This window comes from Protopterus annectens, chromosome 14.part0, assembly GCF_019279795.1.
Source record: "Protopterus annectens isolate FY-2018-M chromosome 14.part0, PAN1.0, whole genome shotgun sequence".
Taxonomy (NCBI): domain Eukaryota; kingdom Metazoa; phylum Chordata; order Ceratodontiformes; family Protopteridae; genus Protopterus; species Protopterus annectens.
Genome location: NC_056748.1, coordinates 63,848,103 through 63,874,894, shown reverse-complemented (window position 1 = coordinate 63,874,894; position 26,792 = coordinate 63,848,103).

Genomic DNA, 26,792 nt, shown 5'->3' with positions numbered 1-26,792 from the left:
AGAAAATCATGGCAAAAATGAGGACGTGCCTCACCCAGCAGGATAAACACACTCATCAAATTAACAAACAACTCAGAGGATAAATAAAGTCCACCAAAGCCAAACTGGAGACAAGGACAACCACAAAGCATTCTATATCAATGTCTGCAACCTCAAAGGCAATGCACAATTGTGTGCAGAGCTCATTGTAAATGAAGCCACCTATACTAAGCCAGAAGATATAGCAAACCCCCTGGCTGATAAATTCAGCTCCAACTTTATCCCTCTCTCCCCCTCAATCTTTCCTCAGGAAATATCATTAAATATAACTCCCCCTACTATCACTAGGGAACAGGTCCTTAATGCTCTGTCTAAGACCGAGAACACTGCATCTGTGGGCCCAGACAATATCCCAGGATGCCTTCTAAATAGCATGAAACATGACCTATCTAGGAATCTGAAATTATTATTTAACTGTAGCCTCCAAACAGGCTTTGTGCCTCATGAATGGAGAAAGGCAACAGTCATCCCTTTGCACAAAGGTGGGCCATCTACAGATCCTGGAAACTACAGACCCATAAGTCTCACTAGTTTTGTATGTAAAGCCATGGAAAGAATTATCATGGAGATGATCAACAGAGATGCAGTAAATCTCCAGACACTGGACCCAACCCAATTTGGTCTTGTCAAGGGCAGATCATGCCTACCCAACCTGGTGGACTTCATTGAGAAGGTCACCAAAGCAATGGATGAGGGCAAAATCGTTCACACTGCCAACCTTGACCTGGCCAAAGCATTTGGCTCAATACTCCACTCAGGCATTATTGACAAACTCAAGAGGTTAGGTACAAACATGTATGTCACCCGATGGATAGCCAACTGGCTCACAGATAGGACCCAGGAAGTTAGAATTGGGGAGTTCATCTCTACAAACAGGCCAGTCACAAGTGGAGTCCCTCAGGGATCAGTCCTTGGACTGCTCCTTTTTGGCATTTAAGAAGTCAAGGCCAATGTCAGTGGTCTTTGGCTGGCTAAATTTGGTGATGATTGCAAATTTGGAGCTGTCACTGAATCTCACACTGACACAAATGTTCTCCAGGAGGGGCTGACACAGACAAACAACTGGTGCCAGAGCCATGGACTAAAACTAAATGCCAAGAAATGCATAATAGTATCCTTTGGAAGTCATCCATCCCTGGTGACTATTATATTGACAACATACCCCTTAGAGTTGACCCAGTAGTCAGGGACTTAGGGACACACATAGATAGTAATCTAGCCTTTGACCATCATGAGTCTACAGTGGTGAGGAAATCATTCTATTTTGCACAACTTAGAAACAAAGGTATGGCATCTAAGTCTAAGAAAGTCATTGTTCCACTGTATTCGGCATTCATCAGATCTATCGAGTACAATCCCCCTTTGGTATGTACCTAACCAAGCATATCCAACAAATTAGAATGTCCACAGAGGTTTCTCACTAAAAGAATACACGGCATAAAATGTCCTATGCAAACCACCTCAAGGCCTTATCCCTGTATTCTGTCTCCTACAGGCTTTTGAGGGGAGATCTATGCCTGGCATACAGGGTGTTGTCAGATTCTGCTATGATGTATACCTCTCAACCTCTTAGAACAAGAAATCTGGACAAAGCCATCAATAATGTTGGGACAAAGACCCAAAAATAGGGCACTTTTTAAATATTGTTCTTACAAACTTAGAAAATTGATAGAATTTCAAGTTTCGCATTAGCATGAATTTTCTGAAGGGTGTGAAGTCTGAAACTCAGATGCCTGTGATCATTTTCTGACTTTAACCCTGAATGATTTGACAATGATTTGCCAGAAAACCACAATTTTATGAGAAAAGGACAACAAATATGAGGGAAAAATTGGGACCATCTGCGAAAATCTGTACAGTTGAGAGGTGTGCTCTGATGGAAGTTCTGCATATCCACAAAACAAACCGCACCAGAATTACCTGTTCTAAAGACTTATACCTTGCCTGGGATATAAATAGGACCTGCTGGAAAGATAGGTATCTATCCTAGAGACTGTCCTGTTTATGGAACAGGCTCCCCATTCTTGTGAAGCAGAGTTCCTCCCTAACCCAATTCAAGTGCAACTTGGATAATTGGATGGGAAACCGGGGATTCATCACTGGTTTGGCACCTATGTCTCTAATGGACACAGGTAACCTGTAAGTGGTTCATCTTCCAGGCCCATGCTTACACTTATCAAGAGTATCAGAACTTGTCAGAGATTTGGGATGCATGGCTAGGCTTAAAAAGGCCCTTGTGGTTGTTAGCCTAGTAATCACCTATGAACCTATTTCTTTTCAATCTTATCTAGCTATCCTGTTATTAAATGAAAATGGACAGTATGTAAGTATCTTGATTCTAACTGTTTTTGGGACAGTTTACCTGCTTGCAGCATACAGAAAAGGATCCGGAATAGGTCGCTCCATCCTGTGATTGTAAAACAGTAGCTGTTGTCATTCTTTTAGCTATGTCATGGCTACTCTTTTGAAAAGTTAGTTTCGTTTGTTTCCTTGCCCCCAGACTGATGTCATTGCTCCTAACAAGATAACAGCCACCCACAAAGAGATGTCGGCAAACCCCGAGACTTCATTTGCAAACATCTCAATGTAGGAACATTTTTCAAGACTGTAAAGTGTTTTGGAAAGGAATTACTTCAGTATCCTACCATTTCTAAATCCATGCAGGATAGCAATTACAAGGGAGGAAAGCAGTCTTTTTTCTGCAGGAGGTGTACTGTATGATTACACTTTTCTTGATCACCATTTCTTTTTTATTCTTTTTGTTTAATTCATTAGTGATTGCATTTTAAATCTTGTTTTTGGCTTTGCATGTGGAACACAAGCATTAAAGGCCAGGAATCTCTCTTTTTATTGTATTATAATTTTGTTGAAAGATTGTTAGAGAATAAGGCAGCAAATAGCTTTGATTCTTCTTTTTCTTCTTTCAGCTGCTCCCGTTAGGGGTCACCACAGCAGATCAACTATTTCCATTTCTTCCTGTCCTCTGCATCTTGCTCTGTCACACCAACCACCTGCATGTCCTCTCTCACCACATCCATAAACCTTATCTTAGGCCTTCCTCTTTTCCTGTTACCTAGCAGCTTCATCATTAGCATATTTTTCCCAATATACTCTGCATCCCTCCTCAACATATGTCCAAACCAATGTAATCTTGCCTCTCTGGCTTTGTCTCCAAACCTTCCAACCTGGGCTGACCCTCTAATATACTTATTTCTAATCCTGTCCATCCTCGTCACACTCAGTGCAAATCTTAACATCATCAGCTATGCCACGTCAAGCTCTGACTCCTGACTTTTTGTCAATGCCACTGTCTCCAACCCATATAACATAGCTGGTCTCACTACCCTCTTGTAGACCTTCCCTTTCACTCTTACTGGTACTCGTCTGTCACAAATCACTCCTGACACTCTTCTCCACCCACTCCATCCTGCCTGTACTCTCTTCTTCACCTCTCTTCCACACTCACAATTACTCTGAACTGTTGATCCCAAGTATTTAAACTCATCCACCTTTGCCACCTCTACTCCCTGCATCCTCACCAATCCTCTATCCTCCCTCTCATTCACACACATATATTCTGTCTTAGTCCTGCTGACCTTCATTCCTCTTCTCTCTAGAGCATATCTCCATCTCTCCAGGGTCTCCTCCACCTGTTCCCTACTCTCACTACAGAACACGTCATCTGCAACCATCATAGTCCATGGGGACTCCTGTCTGATCTTGTCTGTCAACCTGTCCATCACCATTGCAAATAAGAAAGGGCTCAGAGCTGATCCTTGATGTAATCCCACCTCCACCTTAAACGCATCCGTCACTCCCGCCGCAGAGCTCACCGCTGTCACACTACCCTCGTACATATCCTGTACAACTCTTACATACTTCTCTTGACACTCCTGACTTCCTCATACAATACCACAACTCCTCTCTAGGCACCCTGTCATATGCTTTCTCTAAATCCACAAAGATACAATGCAACTCCTTCTGACCTTCTCTGTACTTCTCCATCAACACTCTCAGAGCAAACATCGCATCTGTAGTGCTCTTTCCTGGCATGAAACCATACTGCTGATCACTAATCATCACCTCCTTTCTTAACCTAGCTTCCACTACTCTTTCCCATAACTTCATGCTGTGACTGATCAGTTTAATCCCTCTGTAGTTACTACAGCTCTGCACATCACCCTTATTCTTAGAAATCGGTACCAAAACACTTTTTCTCCATTCTTCAGACATCCACTCACTTTCCAAGATTTCATTAAACAATCTAGTTAAAAACTCCACTGCCATTTCACCTAAACACCTCCATGCTTCCACAGGTATGTCATCTGGACCAACAGCCTTTCCGTTCTTAATAATTCATAGCTATCCTTACTTCCTCCTTGCTAATCCATTGTACTTCATGATTCACTATCCGCACATCATTCAACCTTCTCTCCCTCTCATTCTCTTCATTCATCAGCCCCTCAAAGTACTCTTTCCATCTGCTCAACACACTCTCCTCACTTGTGAGTACGTTTCCCTCATTATCCTTTATCACCCTTACCTGCTGCACATCTTTACTAGCTCGGTCCATCTGTCTAGCCAATCGGTACAGGTCCTTTTCTCCCTCCTTAGTGTCCAACCTTTTATACAACTCTTCATAAGCCTTATCCTTCGCCTTCGCCACCTCTCTCTTTGCTATGCACCTCATCTCCTTATACTAAATAGCTTCGATTACTGCAGCTTATAAGTGTGTGTAAGAAGTAGCTCTGTGAAAGGTTGGCTTCTGTACTGCTGAATTTTCACAGAATGCCAGATTTTTGCCCCACATTTTTGATGAATTCCTCATTAAATTTGCAGTTTGTGGCAAATCATTATGGACAGATATAACTTTGAGTATGAGCCTTTGTATCATGCAGAAAATGCATTCTAATGCATAACCTGTTATTCTAGCATATTTCTAAGTTTGTAAGAGCAATAATTAAAAACTGTCCCTGGTTTTGAATCTTTTTCCTTCATTATTTTTATCTTGTGCATACATGGGCAAGCTACAAGAGGGGTCATTTGGGCTAATATTTCATTTTGTTGTAATTTAAGAGTTTGTGCATACATGAGCGAACTAAGAGAGGGTTATGGAGGTAATGTTTCTTTTTCATGCCATTTAAGTGCTTGTACCTACATGGGCAAACTGCTGGAGGGGGTCGTTGGGGGAAAGGTTTCATTTTGATGTCATTTCAGTGCTTGTGCATACATAGGCAAAGTACTGGAAGGGGGGGTTGTTGGGGGAAACCTGTCATTTCTGTATCATTTAATTGTTTGTGCATACAGTGGCAAACTACCAAAGGGGTAATTAAAGTGATTCTGCATGTATGTGCAAACTACTTGGATGGTCATTGGGGAAAAGGTTTCATTTTGATGTCGTTTAACTGCTTGTGTATGCATGGGCAAATTACGGGAGGGGTCATTTAAGAGCATCTTTCCCCAAGGCAAACAATGGGGGGAGTTATAGGGAGGAATGTTTTATTTTGATATCATTTTACATGCTTTTGCATACATGGGCAATCTACTGGAGGGGTTGTTGGGGAAATGTATTTATTTATTTTTACATTTGTTGACCGGGAGTGTCCAACTGAGCTGAAGCCCTTTTTCATCTGAGGCCCGGGGAGAAAAGCTCCATCATATGCAAAAACATTTATATAAAGTAGAGGTATACAAGAAGTTACAAGTTTTAAACAGATGTTGACAAAAATATAGAAAATACAAAGAACAGACGGATGATCAATAGCAAAAGTATAGTAAGTAAATAATTTGTAGTTTAAATAAGTAAGCTAATCTAAGGTTCAGTAAGCTAAATATAGGAGGTTGCATAGAAAGTTAATGAATCTAAGGTTCAGTAGACTATGTATGAGGAAGGATTAGGAGGTTACATAGAAAAACCTAAGATGTAAGTTGATCATGCTGATTATTGTGAAATTAAGTGAAAGAGTACTATGTGGGTAGGATGCATACAATGGTAGATCCAGTGTTTTTTAAAGTAGTTTTTGGTAGCTAACTTGAATTGTTTGGGGTGGGTTAGGTTCCTTATTTCTAGTGGGAGTTTGTTCCATGCAATAGAGGGGTGGTAGCTATATAAGTTGCATCCTGTCCTGGATTTTGGTTTGCGAACATTTAATAGATCTTGGGTAGCACTTTGGAGATGTCTGGTAGTGGAATAGTGGGAGATGAGGGGTGATGGACTTGGGTAAAATTTAGGCTGATATAGAATGGAGTGTATGATCTGGGGCTGAGATTGTAGTAACATATGAGGTAGTTCGAGCCAGTTCAGGTGTTTGAAGGAGAGACAGTGGTGGAATTTGTATGATTATTGTATTGCGAATCTAGCTATCTTGTGGTAGGTTGATTCTAATTTGGTAAGTAGGGTAGAGTTCAAATTTGTGAGTATTTGGGAACAATACTTTAGGCAGGGTAGAAGGTAGGCATGAGTAAGAGAGATTCTAGCTTCAGTGGTGAGGTATTTGTTATTTCTGTACAAGATACCTAGCTTTTGGTGTTTTTTTTTAATGCAATAGTTAATGTGTTGATCAGATTTTAGTTGGTCATCTATGGTAATGCCGAGTAGTTTTGTGCTAGTTTTGACTTCTATATGAGTATTGTTTAGGGAGGTTATGGAGAAGGAAGATTGGATATGGTTTGCAGATTTTGGCAGGAAGAGTAACAGTTTTGTTTTTTTAGGGTTGAGGATGAGATGGTTATTAGTCAGCCATGTCTCTACAGCGTTGAAGGATGTTTGGATAGTTGATAGAGTTCAGAGGGTGAGTTAGCAATAGTGATGACTGTGGAGTCATCGGCATATTGTACAATGCTAGACTCAGAAAAAGAGGCCCAAGAATGGATCCTTGGGGGACACCAGTTTTAACTGATAGGGGGGTAGATAGTGCAGAGTCCCATCTTACTGACTGCTGCCTTTCAGAGAGATAGCTAGGGAGCCATGTGACTGCTTGAGGAGAGAAGTTTAGGTCTGTATATTTATTTAGTAGCAGAGAGTGGGAGACAGTGTCTGCCTTTGAGAGGTCAAGGAATAGGCAGGATATGAGTTTATGGTTGTCTTGGCTAGAGTTATAGTGTTGAGAAAGGATAGTAGAGCTGTGGTTGTACTGTGTTTGGGGTGGAAGACATGCTATGTGGGTGTGAGTAGATTTTCCTGTATGCGATAATGCATAATTTGTTTGTGTATACATTTCTCTAGGACTTCAGAGAGAGGGAAGAGGATAGTGATACATATGGAATTAGTGATTTCTGTGGAGTTTCCTTCTTTATGAATAGGAATAGTGTAAAACTGTTTCCAGATAGATGGGACTTTAGACTCAGAGACTGAGCGATTAATTAGAATAGATACAGGGATAGCAATGGAGTGTGCAGCAATCTGGAGAAAATATGAAGAGATATTGTCAGCAGATACAGAGCAGGGTTTGAGTTAGAGAATAAAGTTTTGATATAGCTAGTGGATACAGGCTTGAGAGAGAAGGAGTTAACTCAGTTAGTTGTTGAAGGGGGTACAGACAGGTTAGAAGTGTTGTTTGAGGGGCTATGGTTAAAACATTTGGAAACTGATTAGATAAAGTAGGTGTTGAAAGTATTGGCAGTCTCTGCAAGTGACCTGTCAGGACATGGGTTTGGGTTGCCAGGTTGTAGTATCTAGTTGATAGCATTCCAGAATTTTTTGGGGTCAGATTTTAAGGTTTTAGGAGGATTATAGCAGAAGTCATTTTTGTCTTTGTTGAAGAGTTTTTTAGTTTGATTTCTAAGTTCTTTGAACGTTTGCAGGTCAGCTGGAAGTTTAGATTGTACCCTTATTTTCCAAGCCTTATCTCTTGTTTTCATATAAGTTCAGGTGGTTTTGGATAACCAAGGGGAGATGTTAGCTTTTATCCGAACTTTTCTGGGTGGGGCAAGAGAATTCAAGATGTTAAAGGAGTACCGCACCTACAGACTCAAAAAAACATGTTTAAAATATCATGGCATGATGTTTCCTACACTTTAACAGCACTCTGGGATTATTTACAGGATTTTAAATATTTTTATATGTAATTCCAGACTCTGACCACCTGGAGGCTGGCATATTGACGTGGTTTGGATAAATCAGGTTGCCATCCAGTATCCCAGAAATCATTGTTTGGCACAAAAATGTTACATCATTCAGGCCTCCGTTTGCCTAAAGTTCCTGTCATTTCATAGATGTTGCATGCGTACAAAGTACTGAGTAAAACAGAACAGTGTAAGTAACATTCCTGCTGTTAGATGACTACTTAAAAACAGTTGCCAGAACACACTCAAAGTGCTGTTTACTGCTGCCTTTTTTTCTAATTTAGTTTAAATGGCACTAATTTGTGAGACAATGAATTCCAGTCCATTTACTTCTCCCAGCTGTCAGAGTCCTGAGGGTAATTTGACCTGGTAATTCCATCGATTGGCAGATCTCAGCAGGGTGCTTGACTCATGTAATTTAATCTTTGCTCTAGCATTTCCTTTGTTAGGGGACATCTCAGCAGGGTGCTTGACTCATGTAATTTAATCTTTGCTCTAGCTGCATTTCCTTTGTTAGGGGACATCTCAGCAGGGTGCTTGACTCCTGTAATTTAATACATCTCAGCAGGGTGCTTGACTCGTGTAATTTAATCTTTGCTCTAGCATTTCCTTTGTTAGGGGACATCTCAGCAGGGTGCTTGACTCATGTAATTTAATCTTTGCTCTAGCATTTCCTTTGTTAGGGGACATCTCAGCAGGGTGCTTGTAATTTAATCTTTGCTCTAGCATTTCCTTTGTTAGAGGACATCTCAGCAGGGTGCTTGACTCATGTAATTTAATCTTTGCTCTAGCTGCATTTCCTTTGTTAGAGGACATCTCAGCAGGGTGCTTGACTCATGTAATTTAATCTTTGCTCTGGCATTTCCTTTGTTAGAGGACATCTCAGCGCGCCGCTTGACTCGTGTAATTTAATCTTTGCTCTAGCATTTCCTTTGTTAGAGGACATCTCAGCAGGGTGCTTGACTCATGTAATTTAATCTTTGCTCTAGCATTTCCTTTGTTAGGGGACATCTCAGCGCGGTGCTTGACTCATGTAATTTAATCTTTGCTCTAGCATTTCCTTTGTTAGAGGACATCTCAGCAGGGTGCTTGACTCATGTAATTTAATCTTTGCTCTAGCATTTCCTTTGTTAGGGGACATTTTTTTGCTGCACTATAGCCATGGCCTTACTTGACTGCAATCACATCCAGTAAGGTCTTGCACCAAAAGAATAAAACATTTATACTATTAACCAGTTTAGATCTTTATTAATTTAAGTGTTAAGGTATCACTTCATGCTTTCACCTTGTTAAAATTGAGATTTACATGTGCAAAGTGTGTTGGTATGCAGTGTTTGCCTTCATATGTTTTTACTCCACTAGTTGGTTTGCAAAAAAAAACCTTTTGCAGTGTCCTGGATTTGTCTTTGTACATACAAACCACATTGCTATATTTTCCCCTTCCTTTTTCTTGTGTCCAGAAGTCACTTATAACAAAGTAAATTTTTTATTGATTTTTGGACATCACGGTTAACTTACCTTGAATCAGATAATGGATGCCACTGCAAAGAATCACTGTTGAAATATTTGTGCATGGACAAAATTCCTTACTGAATCTATTTGCCAGCCTCCAGTTCAATAGGTGCAATATACTGGCGTGTTTGCTCATGCCTTCCAAATATCTCCACCATTACATACCAGTTTTGAGTAACCACCGACATGCCCATACACTTTTAGACATCAATATGCAGTGACTCCTGTTCATGTGAGTATGTGAATTCATTTTCAGACTTAAGATGTGGAAGCTGCACTGAATAATTCTAGGTGCTTGTTCAGGTTTCACATGATGCTTGCTTAGAGCTACTCTCATGTTAAGCTACTATGAATATGTTGCACTGCCACCTCTGATACCAGGGTAATGTTTCAATCTTTCTATTCAATGCACACTAGCAGTATCTGGTGCAAATACAACAGATGCACCACCTAAGCATCATTTGCCGTGCAGAATGTACAAGTATGCATACCAAATTTCTGTGTTTCCAAACATCGGTGTTACTACACTACTACTGAATAAAATGAACAGCACTCAGGCTGGGGAAGGACAAGCCATGACATCACAGAATGGGTGGGTCTTATTATTTTAGTTAGAATCAGATGATGGCTGTGGTGATGTCACTTTGGGGAGGAACTGATTAACAAAAAAGGTACCTGCACTGCCTGGCCTCGATGATGTCTGTAAGAAAGCTTTATTCAAAAATCATTTTGTAAGTGAAACCATCACAGTATGAGAAGGTAGGCTTCTGTTACAGAAGTAAGGGGAATTATAAAAATTGTAAATGCTTTATTGTTGTTGCTTTACAGAGGACAATGTAAATAGGGAGGAAAAGGGCCGTGAAGTTGAGGAATACATTAGAGAAACCTGTTGTACTCCTTTAAGGAAAGTTGAGTTGAAGGCATTAACTGCATCATAATCTAGTGGAAGTTGTGTAAGGAAATTACAGTTAATACTAGAGAAAAGGTTCTAAATGTATCTGAGTTAAAGTTGGAAAGTTTGGGGCAGGTGATTAGCTGGTGTAGTTTAGGAGGGTTGGTGGTATATCTGAGCACTTTTATAGGTGGGTGATCACTCAGGGAGTCAGACAAAGTTTCAGGGTTTTGATATTTGGTAGGATTTGATACAAGTATCCAATCTATCAGGGAGCTTAGAGAATGGGAGTTATTAGAATGGGTAGGTTTAGTCATTAGCTGAGTAAATCCATAGAGATTTATGTGTTGAGGAGAGTCTAGATTGTTGAGGTTGAGCCAATTAATGTTGACGTCCCCAAGAAGGATAGTTTTATTGGGGAAGTTTTGGGAGAGGTAAGAGAGTAAATTTTCCAGTAGGGGAATGGTGTCCCCTGGTGGGATATATATGGCTACTACTGTCATGGTGGTATAGTCATTGCGTTTAAGGTTTGCTACTAGTAATTCAGCAAGTGCAAAGGAGGGAATGAGTTGCTTAGGATGGGAGAGTGTGAGATTATTTGAGTAAACTATGGCAACACCACCTCCTTTTTTATTTAGGTAGTCTTGGCAAAGTATGTTGTAGCCAGTAGGAAGGATGTGTTTATCTTGATTTTGGGGTTTAAGCCAGGTTTCAGTTACAGAGATTATGTTTAGGGTGTGATTGGATACCCATGCATGAAATTGGCTTAGTTTTTTAAGGATACTTCGAGTATTGATAGAATAGAAGGAAATATGCTTATTTGTTATGGATAGTCAGCTGAAATTGGGGGTAGTATTTTGTGGGGTGGTAGAGTTTGTAGTAGGACCAGGATTTAGATGTATGTCACCAGATAAGAGCAGGGTCCTTGGGAAATAGTACGGTATCATTTGTAGTGAGTATTTGTGAAAGTATTTTGTTTTATCCTTAGATGTGAGGGGGCTGGAGGGAGGGATTTTTATTTTAGGGAGTAGTATATTTATTGGAAGGATAGATGGGCTGATGATTATTGGTCGTTGAGGGTAACAGAAGATGTTAGAGTATGGGTAAGTGGGGGGTTTATGGATGGGGGTTAAGAGTGGGAGGGGTGATGTGATAGTGAGTAGGAAGTTAGGAAGTGTAGTGGTGGTAGACATAGGAAGAAGTTGAAAGTATCATCTTTGGAAAGGGAGGGAGGTCTTATGGTTAAGTAAGTAAATAAATAGTTGGATGAGTGTGGCGTGAGTTCAGAGTCTATGATTTTTTAGTAGAAAGTAGTGGGAATCAGAAGTATTTTAACAAGAGTTGAGGTAAAATAAGGTATAAAGAGGTAAGGTATGTTAAGAACAGGCTGTGGGTGGTAGTTTGGGGTACAGGAAGGGGAGAGACTTGAGAGTGGGAGGGAAGATCTGTAGTTAGCTACAAAGGAAATGATATGGGAGGTGGGTAGTGATGGGGGTGGGAGGGGAGCAAAGTGAGCCCGAGCGTAGACAGGGCAAACAGACGGGGCTACACCTGGAACAGAGGATAGCACACAAAACAATCAGTCAGTACAATCCAGTTTCAGGGGGAGATTGCAGCCATGTATTAACTGAAAAATTGCAAGTTAGAGTCTGCAAGGAAAATGAGCATGAAGCAATAGTTCCTGTTTTAAAAGAGCAGGGAACTTCAGTTCACTGAGAAATGGGTAATAGAGTAGTTTTACCAGGAGTTATAGAAACAGGAATGGACAGTAACATTTGGGGTAATAAAGTAATATTATGGAGTTAGGGAGACATATCTTTTGTCAGGGGTTTAGTACATTAAATAGTTTCTTAAGAGTCAGAACTGGGTGAGGTGCAGGGGAAAAAACTAGGAGGACAGAAAGTGGGGGCTGGCGTTCCAGATAACATGCTCACAGCGGGTAGTTTGTCCTTATTAAACAGTTAGTTTTATAGACAAACTGATAGTGTAAGATACTTAGGTTGCCATTAGTAAACTAAAATTAAATATCTGCATACTTTTTCTCTTTAGAGGTAGATTTGACTTGTGCTTCAGAGTTGGGATCAAATCCTGATAAGGGTGCTATATATCCGCTCCGAGCACTGTGTTATTGGCTTTTTTAACTCTTTGGGGAGATAGTTTGTTTCTCTCTTTAGAGGTAGATTTGACTTGTGCTTCAGATTTGGGATCAAATCCTGATAAGGGAACTGTATATCCACACCAAGCACTGGGATATCGGCTTTTTTAACTCTTTGGGGAGATAGCTGGTGAGCACGCTGTCAATGGACACACTCAGCGAGGGGATTCAAGAAGATAAAGTGGAGTTTTAAAAATGTTTCAAATGAAATGTTTCATTTTGGTGTCATTTACAGTAACTGCTTGTGCATGAATGGGCTAACTACTGAAGGGGCCACTGAAATGCTTCAGTATAGATGGGCAAACTATCAGGGGGGGGTCATAGGGTGAAAAGGTTCATTTTGATGTCATTTAAGTGCTTCTGCATACACGGGGAAACTACCAGAGGGGTTGTTTGGGCTAATGTTTAATTTTTAAGAGATTTAATTGCATGTGCATACATGGGCAAATTGCTAGAGGGGTGTTTGGGAGGAAATGCTTAATTTTTTGTATCATTTAACTACTTGTGCATACATGGGCAAACTATTGGAGAGATCATTAAAGTGCTTTCACATACATGTGAAAACTACTTATGGGATCACTGGGGAAAAGGTTTCGTTTTTATATCGTTTAAGTATTTGTGAGTACATGGGAAAACTGTGGGAGGGTTTGTTTGGGCTATTGTTTCCTTTTTGTGTCATTTAAATGCTTATGCAGAAAAGGGAAGACCACTAGAGGGGTCATTTAAGTGCATTTGCATACAAGGGCAAACTCTGGGGAGGGTCATGGGGGAAAGGTTTTATTTTTATGTCATTTTACATGCTTGTGCATACATGGGCAATCCACTGGAGTGGTCATTTAAGTGATTCTGCATACATGGTCAAACTATTGGAAGGGTTGTTGGTGAGAAATGTTTCATTTTGGTGTTTAACTGCTTCTGCATATGTGGGCAGACTACTGTAGGGATTGTTTAAGTGCTTATGCATGCATAGTCAAACTGCTAGGGGGATCATGGAGGAAAGGTTTCATTTTGATGTCATTTTACATGCTTTTGCATACACAGGCAATCAACTGGAGAAGTTATTGGGAAAATATTTCATTTTGGTGTCATTTAACTGCTTGTGCGTACAGGGGCAGACAACTGGGGGGTCATTTAAGTGCTTGTGCATACATGGGAAAACTATTGGAGGGGTCATTTAAGTGCTTCTGCATACTTGGGGAAACTGCTGGAGGGCTCATTTGGGCTAGTATTTCATTTTAATGACATTTATGTGCTTGTGCATACATGGCCAAACCACTGGACAGGTTGTTTGGGGTAATGCTTTATTATAGTGTAATTTAAGTGCTTGTGCATATATAGGCAAACTATTGGAGGGGTTGTTGGGGAAAATGTTTCATTTTGGTATCATTTAATTGCTTGTGCATATACTGGCAAACTACTGAAGGGGTCATTAAAGTGATTCTGCATACATGTGCAAACTACATGGGTGGTCATTGGGGAAATAAGAAAAACACAATAAAATGTGCAGTAAATAGTATAATCAAGCAAAAAAAAAAAAAAAAAACAGGTGACATGTTTTTTGGGAAGCTCAGAAGCCTCTAGTCCTCTGGTATCTCAGCTCTGTGTTGTGGCTGGTAGCCCACCTCAGTTCAGCTCAGTTCAAACAAGCAGAAACCCGCTCAAATGCAGGGCTTAAATACCAGAAACTAAAAACATAGGAAAAAAAACTTAAAAAAAACTCAAAAGAACCAACAAGGGTGCTTACTCCAAGCCCTAGACCAATCTCTCTTCATCAGACAGGTTCCAGTCAGCACACTCCTCTCACAACATGCAAAGGGGCCCCTTCTAATCAAAGATGGACTGGAAAATGTGCTCAGCATACAACAGCCACTACAAAGAGACCCAGATGCAGCAAACGTCTATCTGGCTAAGCTACAGCTACTAGCTACACTAATTTAGGTGGGAAGCACTAAAACATTTTTAACAGCAGAAAAACAACAGTGAGCCACTAAAAATGCTTTAAACAGCAGAAAAAGAGTAAGGAGAAACTAAAGAATGTTTTAAACAGCAAACAAATCAGTTATTTAAAACACTGCTTGGTGGGAAAACAGAACAGATGCTTTGCAAACACTGAAAAGTAGCAAAAATGACTTTGCAAACAGTGAAAATAGCAAAAAAAAAAAAAGCTTTGCAACAGTAAAAACAGCAACAAAATATGATTTAACAGGGACAGTAAGGCAGACAAATAAAATACCAACAGCGCAGTTTAGTTTACAGTATTAAAATATAGTACTAAATAAGCAGAACATAATAGAAAGTGCTGTAAATAGTATAATCAAGCAAAAAAAAAAACTGGAACTTATGTTTTTTGGGAGGCTCAGAGGCTTCTAGTCATCTAGTATCCCAGCTCAGAATTGTAACAGGGAAATACAGATATTGCATTAACACATTTCACTATATTCATAACAGCTAATTGTGATGCCCATGCACTGACCCAGTAATCAAAGAGCCTCAGTCCTCACTACTAACACCAATGAGGGGTGTCCACATTGGGAGGATAACAAGTACACACACAATAAAGTGCAATTTCCCTTAAGAAATAAGACTCCCCACTGGCACAGCTATAGTGTTCAGGTCTCAGCCAAGTGGTCAAGCCAAAACCTCCAGCACCCTCTCTGTCCAACCAATGCTTCATGTCCCTGCCCAGGTAGCTGACACACACACTTTGAGATTATGATTTATATACAAACACACAAACACTCCTGGGGAATGCTGGCACAGGTTCACTAGCTATGCCCCCTTCTTCCCAGACTATAAGGTAGAAATCACTGCCACCAACCACTACTTCTCAGCTACTAATAAGTCCCTTCCTAAAAGGTGACCAATTCTACTGTGTAAGGTTACTGTTATCCAAATAGTAAGTGTGACCCAGGGCTAAGGCTATTGGAGTGGCTTGTACAGTATCACCAAATACATGCAAGTACTCTAAGAGCTTAAATTATCTCTACACAAAACAGCCACAGTTAAAAGGTTTAAAATATTTAATAATAAATAATAAAAGCACAAGCTAATACTCATTAATTCAACACAGTGACAACAGAGTTCAGAAATCATAGGAAATACTTTAAAACAATATTGTAGGACAGTCTGACATAAATATAGAAAATAGCTAGACTAATCTTGCTATATTCCTATCTATCTCTGAGAGAAATACTGAATCTAAATGCTACTTACAAAGAAAAGTGCTGGTGATTTATTGTCAGCTTCAGAACAAACTACAAAATTGTTAAGAGAAAAAGTTTTAACAAATATTGTTATTTGTCTCTTTCTCCCATCTAGCAAAATGAATATGCTATCTGCTGAAGTGTTGGTAAGAAAAGGTCATTGCACCATGTTTATTAAAGATGGGCTTTATCTATGATAGATGTAGTTTGCTTATGAACTTGAATAACATCTGTTTTCTATACTTCTGATTAAGAGTTAATTTACAGAGGCAGGCTGTGGAAAATTCCAGCTACCACTGTCAAACTAAGTATTCTGTACTAACTGTGGTTTTGAGGTAAACATTCTACACTAGCTGCAGTTTTGAGGTAAAGCATTCTTTTCTGAGGTAATTTGTGATCCTAGATGTTTTTCATAGCCAACTGTCAACTGTTAGAAATGTAACAAAAGCTATTTTGGCTAGTAACAGGAAAGTATAAAAGTTGATGTCAGTAAACAAGCTGATCAGATTGAGATAATCTTGGCCAACATGCTGCTGTAATCTGGTTAGCTGCAAATAAAGAAGTTTTTCATCACCTGAGGCAGATGTGACTCGCTTGAATTTTTTCTTCTGACATTTTGGTCCTTCGGACCGGAAACCTCTACGAAGATACGGATCAGACCGACAGAGAGACCAAAAAACCTGCGCAGGTGAGGGTTTCTCCTCTTAAGATTCCCTTGACGGAAAGCCCTCCGACTGATTTGTCATTGGAAAAAGGCCGGCCGCTCTCTGATCCCTATCTGAAGGACGGTTTCCGAACCAAAAGGGGAAACAGAGTCTCATCTGGTTCAGGTAGGATGAAAACAATTTTCTTTTAATTTAATTTAACCTTGTCGACAAGGGTTTTATTTTTAGTTAAGGGTGGGTAGGAATAATTGTTAAGATTATTTTGTTAGGATCCCTGTTAAGATAGCCCCGTTTTGTAATAAGCCCTGTAAAAATAATTTTGATGCAGTCCTAAAATATACAGTCCTAAAATAAGAAATCTAGGAAAACATGGGTTTAAGTTGCTGCAAGTGTGAGAGTGATGCCTGTTTAAATGTTGATGCTAAGTATATGAAAAGTTTAAATAAAAATAATGTGAAATTTTTGAGAAAGTGGAAGTTGAAATATGGTTTTGATGGTACACTGAATAAGAATGCCTGTGCAAAATTGGTTAGAGATTTGAAAAGAGATGCAGGAACTAGAACTAAAAAGCAGAGACAATTGGGATTTCCCCAAGCACAAAAATGGTTAGAAGAAGCAAATAAACAAGCTATAAAAGAAAAACAGTGTCAGGAAAAAGAAAAAAATAAATCAGAAGGGATCACTGGTGCCTAGTGGAAAAGTAGCTTTATTTTTAGATAAGGAGGATGAGCACACAGTTTGTGCAGTACAAAGGCAGGCAACCGCCCCACCGTATGGTGAAATTGCTGCTGCCATACCGGGGGAACCTCCTCAATATCAGTCTGAAAATGTGGGATCTGTATAGCAGGGTGGGTTATTAGCTGCTCAAGGAAATGTTGTGACCCCTCCAATTTACCCACAAATTCCCATAGTACCTAAAGTTGCTTTGCAACAGGTAGACCAACCTATGCAGTTAAGGTCAGGACAAGCAGGGCAAGGACGTTGGGCTATTAAAACTTTCTGACCATTGAGAAGCTCTTCCCTTAATACAAGTTGCAAACCCACAAGCAGGAGATATTGGACAAGAACCAATTATTTTAGTTTATCGTCCCTGGGCTAGAGAGGATATAAAACGAGCTACAGATGGTATTCCTCATCCCAAGGTTAATTTTCAAAAGTTTTCTGAGGACATAGTTGGTATGCGTTTAAGTTATCATTTAAATAGTTTAGAAGTAGAACAAGTAGTGCGACAAATCTTAGGTCCAGATTGGCACTTAGTTTGTGGTACTTGGACATGTAAGGCAGATGATGGCACTACATTAAAGCATAATTCTGGGGTGTTAGACACACGGGTCACTGATTTGTTAAAGAGAATTTCTGATAAGTGGCGTCCAAGAGCAGATTGGACAGTAATAAATCAGTGCATTCAAAATGATGATGAATCTGTAGATCACTATATTGTAAGATTGACAGAAGTGTTCAATAACCATTGTGGAATGACAATTCCGCAGGATCAGACTAATGATAGTCCGTATGAACAGTAATTAAAAAATGCTTTTCTTAAAGGTTGTAAGGCTCCGATAAGTAGTTTTATTACTAAGCACATGGTAGATCATAGAACATGTAGACTGCAACCTTTGTTTGAATATGCACGACATGCTGAGTGACATTTTAATCTAAAAAAGAAAAAGAAAATACAAGTGTTGGCAGTAGGGGATGATGGCGGTATATTCTTAGTACAGGACCAAAGGGGGCAAGGGCACCGTGGTGGCGTAAAAAAACTTGGGGGCCCGCAATGGGACACGTTAAATGAACCGGGTGGACATTCAGCCTATAGGGAAAGGTTAAAACGTGGAGAATGTTTTAAATGCGGTAGACGTGGGCACTTCGCTGCCGACTGTGAAGAGTGGCAACATCCCCCACAGCTACTTAACAAGGGCTCCACATGACTATATGATAGTAAAGAAAGGTGCCATCTTCATTATGGGGATAGTGAAGAGGCAGACACTCTCTACGATGAATGTCAGAACACTCTCATGGAAGGGCGGGATTGTGACTGTGAAGTCATAAACCCGGCAAATTTGGGTATTGCTATGCATCTAGATCAGAAACCCGATAGAGTTTTTGGTTGAGGGACAGAAAGTGGAGTTTTTATGCGATTCAGGTGCATCGCGTACACTTTTGGGTCCAGCAGTACTGCCTCCAAACTGCGAAACAGATGAGTTTGTCCTTGTAAAAGCGGCAAACAGGAAAATTTATAAGGAACCACTGTCTCATCCTCTACTGTTCACAGATCTGCAAACAAACCAAACTGTTAGGTGTAGGGTAATTATATCAAAAGCTTGTCCAGTTAATTTGCTGGGAAGAGATTTGATGCATGTGTTTGGAATAGCGGCAATTCCCACACCTAAGGGTATTGAGGTAAAAAGGTTAGCGGATGGCTTAGTAGTACAGGGAGTACAAGACTTGTTTTACTGGTATAGCCTAGACTTGATTTCAGACAGCCCGGGGAGGGTTGATACAGAGTTGATCAATCTAGCTCTAAGTAAATCTAGGAGCGGTCACATGAGGTTGCGCACTTACATTGTACAATGTTCTATAAGGCCCCTGGTCCGGATAAAGAATTTGAAAAATAATTCTTTAAGCACAAGTGTGCAAGGATAATTTTGAATGATATGTTTTGGGATACGCAAGGTAATACAGTAGTAACCTGTACTTTGACTAAGGAAATGAGTTCTTTATATCATTCAAGTTATAGACCGCATGTTTCAGTTACTAAAGCAGTCGGGACACATTGGGTAGATTTGGCGAAAAAGGTAACGATTTGGGACACAATGTCTGAATGTCAGTTAAATGATCAACAGATCCAGGTACAAAGATTAAATTGGGTGACTTGGGCATGACCAAGCGTGCACTTCAGGTATGACAAAGTAGAAGTGGCATGACAAATCCTCCTAACTCAAGAAGAAGATAGTGCGTTAAGTGCCTTACCTGTAGATATATGGTCAAAAGGTAAAGGAGATGTGGGACTGATGACAACAGCAGGTGAAGTGTGTATAACTGCAAAGTCAGGTTTTAGACCTCATAAGCACCAATATCCACTAAGTAAGCAAGCAGAGGAAGGAATTAAACCAGTTATTGAACAGCTGAAACAGGTAGGAATTCTTGTTGAATGCCCAGATTCACCCTGCAATACTCTGTTGTTTCCTGTAAAGAAACCGGATGGGTCATGGAGGTTGGTTCAGGATTTACAAGCAGTTAATTCAGCTGTGATCCCAACAGCACCAGTGGTCCCTGACCCCTATACATTACTTAATGATTTACTACCTCAGCACAGATATTTTTCTATCATAGATATAAGCAATGCCTTTTTCTCCATACCACTACACAAGGAGAGTAGATTTTGGTTTGCATTCACTTTCCAAGGTAAAAGATACACATACACCAGATTGCTACAGGGTTATTGTGAGAGTCCGACAATATTTGCACAAGAAATGGCTGCGAATTTAGCTCAGTTTGTTCCCCCAGAGGAAATCCAGGTTCTGTTGTATGTAGATGATATTTTATTAGCCTCACCCATGCAGGAAAGTTGTAAAAAGGATACACTAGCCCTTCTTAGTTTTTTAGCTGAGCAAGGACATAAAGTAAATAAAGAGAAGTTACAATTGTGGAAAGCACAAGTAAAGTACTTGGGTTATTTAATTTCGCAGGAAGGTAGACAATTGGAAAATAAAAGAAACAAGCAATTCTTGAAGCACCTATGCCTACGACTAAGCGGGAGATGATGTCGTTTTTAGGTGTGACTAATTTTTGTAGAAGTTGGATTCCTAATTATGCTGACGAAGTAGGGCCATTGACTGCACTGATCTATGACACTCCCATGGTAGCTAAAAGTAATATACAGTGGACAAATAAGGCAATACAAGCATTTAATAGAATTAAGCAATTGATAGCAGGATCCTCTGTTTTGGGTTTTCCGAACTATTCTAAGCAGTTTGTACAAATGGTTGATTGTAAGGGAGGATATACGGCTTCGGTTCTGGTACAAGTACATGGGGATAAACAGAGGCCGATAGCTTTTTATTCCTCCAGATTAGATCCTGTTGCAAGGGTATTGCCGCATTGTGTTCAAGCTGTAGTGGCAGCCGCCATGGCAGTGCAAGCCTCAGCATCATTAGTTTTGTTCCACCCATTAAAATTGCGAGTTCCACATTCAGTAGCTACTATACTTTTGCAAGATAAGATAACCTTTTTATCTCCTAGTCGACATTTGTCGTGTATGACAGCGCTGCTGACACAGCCACATATGACCATAGAAAGATGTACTACTCTTAATCCGGCGACACTTTTGCCGACTCTAGAAGAAGGTACTCCACACGTTTGTTTAGAGAGCATTCATGACAAAGTACTTCCCCGACCAGATTTAATGGATATTCCATTGGTAGATTCTGATCTTGTTTTGTTTGTAGACGGATCAGCAAAGAAGGACACTGTAGGAAAAACACTAGTAGGGTATGCAGTCACCACAGAAACTGAAGTTTTGGAAGCAAAAGGATTGTCAAATATTTATTCTGCCAAAGCAGCTGAGTTAGTGGCTTTGACTCGAGCTTGTACCTTAGGGGAGGGTAAAAAAGTGACAATTTATACAGATAGTCAGTATGCTTTCTCCACTGTGCATGTTTTCGCCCAACAATGGAAGAATAGAGGAATGGTTACTGTGACAGGCAAACCAATAAATCACAAAGATTTAATTTTACAGCTGTTAGATGCAGTGCAAATACCACTTCAGATAGCGATATGTAAATGTTCCACACATACCAATACAAAAGATCCTGTCTCCAGGGGAAACGCCCTTGCTGATATGGCTGCAAAAAAGGCAGCTCAAGAAAATGATTTGCTTTTACATGACAATGATTTAGAGCCCGGACACCTCGTAGACTTAGAGACACTAAAAGTAATGCAAACATTGACAACACAGAAGGAAAAATGTCATTGGGTAAAATATGGTATATCAGGATGGGTTGTATAGGGCATCAGATGGCAAAATGGTATTACCCTCAAACCTTTTTAGGTATGCTGCATTGGTTAGCCATGGACCTGCCCATATAGGAGTACAGACAATAGTTCAAATAGTGTCTAAGGTGTTTTGGTGTAAGGGGTTTTCAACTTATGCAAAGCAATTCTGTTTATCTTGTTTATTATGTGCAAAGTATCATGCTCAGGGGGGAGTTAAGAAATCTCAGCAGGCATTCCCTACCCCTCCATATCCATTCCACACACTCTGTATGGACTTTATTGAGTTGACACCCTCAGAGGGAAACAAGTTTTGTCTAGTCATAATTGATGCTTTTTCTAAGTGGGTAGAAGCTTTTCCAGTAAAACATCCTGATGCACACACAGTAGCTAAGCTTTTGACTACAGAAATAATTCCCCGATTTGGTTTACCAAGATGCATTTATAGTGATAATGGGTCTCATTTTGTTAACCAGATTGTTCAGAAGTTGGGTCAAGTGTTTCAAATTGATCTCAAGTACCATTGTGCTTACCATCCGCAGTCAGCTGGACTGGTGGAGAGACACAATGGTGTCTTGAAAAGTAAGCTCTGCAAACTGATGGCAGAAATGCATAGATCCTGGACTGCATGCCTTCCATTGGCACTCCTGTACATGCGAATCTCACCCTCCTACAAAGGACTTACACCATTTGAACTTTTGTTTGGGAGACCATATTACGTCCCGCAGTGGCAAGGATTGTTGCCAGCGGAACGTGCGGAGGGTGAGGATCTGGCGGATTATATGAAGAAGCTGCTAAATGTCAAGTCTCTTGTAACCAATGACTCCTTTGCAGATTCCAGAAGTGAAACCTTGTTAAGCGTGGCACCTGGGGGCTGGGTGTGGATCCGAATTGTGAAGAGAAAGAACTGGTCATCCCCCAGGTGGGAAGGCCCATATCAAGTACTTATCTCAACACCTACGGCTGTAAAGATCGCAGAGAGGACTTCGTGGATTCATATCACCCACTGTAAAAAACTTAAGACTTTTCCTTCTACCATTGATGTTGGTCAGACTCCACCAGACCCCTGAACGCAAAGTCTGACTACAAAGGGAGGATGGCCATGTTCAACTGTTACTTGATGATGATTTTGGTGGCAAAAGTAAATATGTCCATACGAGAAGGAACAGTTGTGAGAGAAAAAGGAATGGTGGTGCTGCAAGCGCAAACAGGTGTTACTACTGTGTTTAAGGTAAAACTTTGTGAAGGAATTTTGGACTGTGCTAAATGGAACAATGATGATTTCTTGACTCGTGCAAAATATTTGTGCAATAGAGACTGTGCGTCCTGGACAAATGTTTGGTGGTCAACAGATGTGAATGGATGGGAAACAAGTGGTGCAGTGATACCGGAGCAAGATAAAAGCAGGCAACAAAGAATAAAAATTGCACATTTCCAAGGTACCGAAGTAATTACTGTAACCATCGTGTCACCACAAGAAAGTGATTCAGGAATTTATGGAATCGGAGTGTCTCTTCCAATTGGAACTGATCCTTTGGGGACCCTCCAACTTAAAGTGCAAAGCCTTAAAAATGCTACAAGTAAAGCAGATTTTGCCTTCAAAGAAGAAGAACAATTGTTACTCGAGACGGGATTCGTACATCGTAATGGTTATCTTGGGTTAGATATAGTACCCGAGAAGTACATCGTGAAAACTGTGTTTCTTGTGCTGAAGGTAAACAGCAATTAGCGACAGTCCCATTGATGCAGGATGAAGGTAACCTAACGTGTCTGTTAAAGTTATTCTTCAACAAAACCGAAGATAAATGCAAAGATGAAACTCAGAATTTTCCAATCATAAGCAAAGTTGAGAAACCGCCTACAGCGATTTCCTATCCAGGTTCGTATATGTGCATTTCCAGAGATGGCACAGGAAAGAATTATGGCAATATGGGACAGAATTATTGCAATGTTACTGTGAATGGCAATGAAAATCCATTTCTGGAGAACCAAACTCATAGTTTAGCAGACGTTTGGGGGTTATGTGGAGACAACAAACTCAGATCAAGGCTTACGATTCCCTGGAAGGGAACTTGTGCACTTGCAAAGTTAATTCTGCCATTCTACATTTTCCCAGTCCCAGCAAGCAATTTCGTAAGAGAACCTGAAATAAAGCCGAGGTGGTTGAATAAGAGAAAAAGAGAGGCACCGAAGCAATCCTTTGATAGCAGTGTCTACATCGATAGCATTGGCGTACCAAGAGGCGTGCCTGATGAATACAAAGCAATAAACCAAATAGTGGCTGGTTTTGCATCCATCTTTGTCTGGATTCAACCCAATAAGAATGTGGACTGGATCAACTACATTTACTATAACCAGCAGCGTTTTGTGAACTATATCTAAGATGCATTAAAAGGTATTGCTGAACAACTGGAGGCCACTTTGCAGGTGGCATGGCAGAATCGAATTGCATTGGATATGCTCCTGGCCAAAAAAGGAGGAGTTTGCAGGATGTTTGAGACTTTCTGTTGTACATATATTCCGAATGACACTGCCCCTGATGGGAGCATCACTCGAGCTTTGAAAGGTTTGGAGATGTTATCCGAAGAATTGGCAGAGAACTCTGGGGTAAATAATCCCTTTACAGACTTTCTACAAGCGTGGTTTGGAAAATTGAGTCATCTCATCAGCAGTTTCCTGGTGTCCATCGGAGTTGCTGTGGCTATCGTGGTGGTATGTGGTTGCTGTTGTATACCCTGTATCAGAGGTCTTCTACAAAGACTGGTTGATACTGCTGTTATGAAGATGATGTACCAGCAGTTGCAACAGACTGGTGAAAGTGAATACATTGAAATGTGACTTTTGCAAATGTTTTGAAATTTAAAAGTTTGTCTTGCAAATGAAGTAATGTATGCAAAGAAAAACTTAGTTTTTACCATACATTGCTGAAATAAAAAGACAAATAAAAGTGTTTTGAGGGGAGAAATGTTGAGAAAAAGTTTAAAAACATACTGTTATTTGTCTCTTTCTCCCATCTAGCAAAATGAATATGCTATTTGCTGAAGTGTTGGTAAGAAAAGGTCATTGAACCATGTTTATTAAAGATGGGCTTTATCTATGATAGATGTAGTTTGCTTATGAACTTGAATAACATCTGTTTTCTATACTTCTGATTAAGAGTTAATTTACAGAGGCAGGCTGTGGAAAATTCCAGCTACCACTGTTGAACTAAGTAATCTGTACTAACTGTGGTTTTGAGGTAAACATTCTACACTAGCTGTGGTTTTGAGGTAAAGCATTCTTTTCTGAGGTAATTTGTGATCCTAGATGTTTTTCATAGCCAACTGTCAACTGTTAGAAATGTAACAAAAGATATTTTGGCTAGTAACAGGAAAGTATAAAAGTTGATGTCAGTAAACAAGCTGATCAGATTGTGATCATCTTGGCCAACATGCTGCTGTAATCTGGTAGCTGCAAATAAAGAAGTTTTTCATCATCTGAGGCAGATGTGACTCGCTTGAGTTTTTTCTTCTGACAAAAATACACTTCTTTCTTTCTGAGATAGTTCTTAAATTGATAATACACATTACTGCTGAGTAATTTCAGATGACATCATTCTTGTCACTTCAGATTTAGTTCCCAGGTTAACAGAACTTATAATTTAGCATTTCTTTGTGATCTGCAGCTGCCAGGAAGTCACAGCAATAAAAGACACTTTACATGTGAAACCTAGTAATTATCTCTGTCTTAAGACAATAGAAAGATTTTCCAGTTGCAGACATCCTGTCTCCTAGCTTGAAATCACACACAGTCATAAAATTCTTTGCTTATCAGCTTTCTTCCAGAAGGGTGCACTGTGGTTACATTTTTGAAGCTTAACACGTAACACAGTTTTCTTACATTTGTCAAACAAGCCTGTGGATCATATTAATATTTAGAAGGACATAGAATTATTTACAAAATTCTGTCTAGCTGGGCTGTCAGCCTCTCAGTTTATCACACTAATAAAAAAAAGGTTGAACAGTAGTCAAAGCTTAGGCTGGATTTATGAATTCACTTCTCCAACAAGTACATCTACAATGGCCCTTATACAGATAACCTATGGATTGGTCATGAATATTATATTCATATCAATTAAGGACATATTTCAAAGATAAGTCAGAGACATTTTGTTTGATGTTATCCATCTCTGGGTTCTCTAGGAAATGAATGAAGTAACACACTCCTTTTGACCTAAAAGTATTTCTTAATTTACATAATTAATCATAGTAAAGGATTTGCTTTCTGAGTGAAACACCTTATTTATTCTATACACACACACACACACACACACACACACACACACACACACACACACACACACACACACACACACACACACACACACAAAATAAATAGATAAAGTTGCACATCAGCTAATTCTGCCAATGTAGATTTCTGCTGTGCATTTCTCACCTATGCTGATCATGTTTTAGGGGTTCATTTCACAAACTGTAATGAGCATGTTTTAGGGCAGGAAGTTGGATAGTTGCTACATATCAGATTGTTTCTGGATTCATGCACAGAATATCAAAAAGATCATAAACTGAGCATGGTTTCAGACCTTCCCATAGCACTGCTACTGCCCTCCTTTCCTTTACAGATTGTATTAACAAAAAACATAACTGTAATATGCTTTCCTCTGCACTATTTATCGATCTGTCCAAAGCATTTGACATGGTCATTCATCAAATTCTGATAGATATCCTCAAATCCCTGGCCTTAGATGCACTCTGTATCAAATGGTTCCAATCCTACTTAGATAAAAGACAACAGGCTGTACTCTGGCACAACGCTCTATCTAACCACCTACTAGTTAACCTCAGTGTACCTCAGGAGTCCATATTAGGACCTCTCATTTTCTCCATATTCATCAATGACCTTCATCTAGCAATTCCCCATGCTACTTGCATACAATACGCAGATGACCCCACACTTGTATGTTCAGCCACAACCACCTCTGAACTTCACTCCCTTACCCAAAATGTATTTAACACTGTTGAACAATGGTTCACTCTACAGTGCCTTCTCTTAAACCCCAGAAAAACTAAACTCCTTTTCAATCCTAATCATAAGTCCTCTCCCATAGATTTTGCTGTTACATCCACTAATGGTACCATTATATCACCTGACCTAACTACCAAGCTACTTGGTATTACCATTGACAACAACCTTACCTTTGACATACATATCAACAACATTATTAAATCTGTCAACAAAAAACTTGTCTCTGTCTACAGAATTAAACCCTT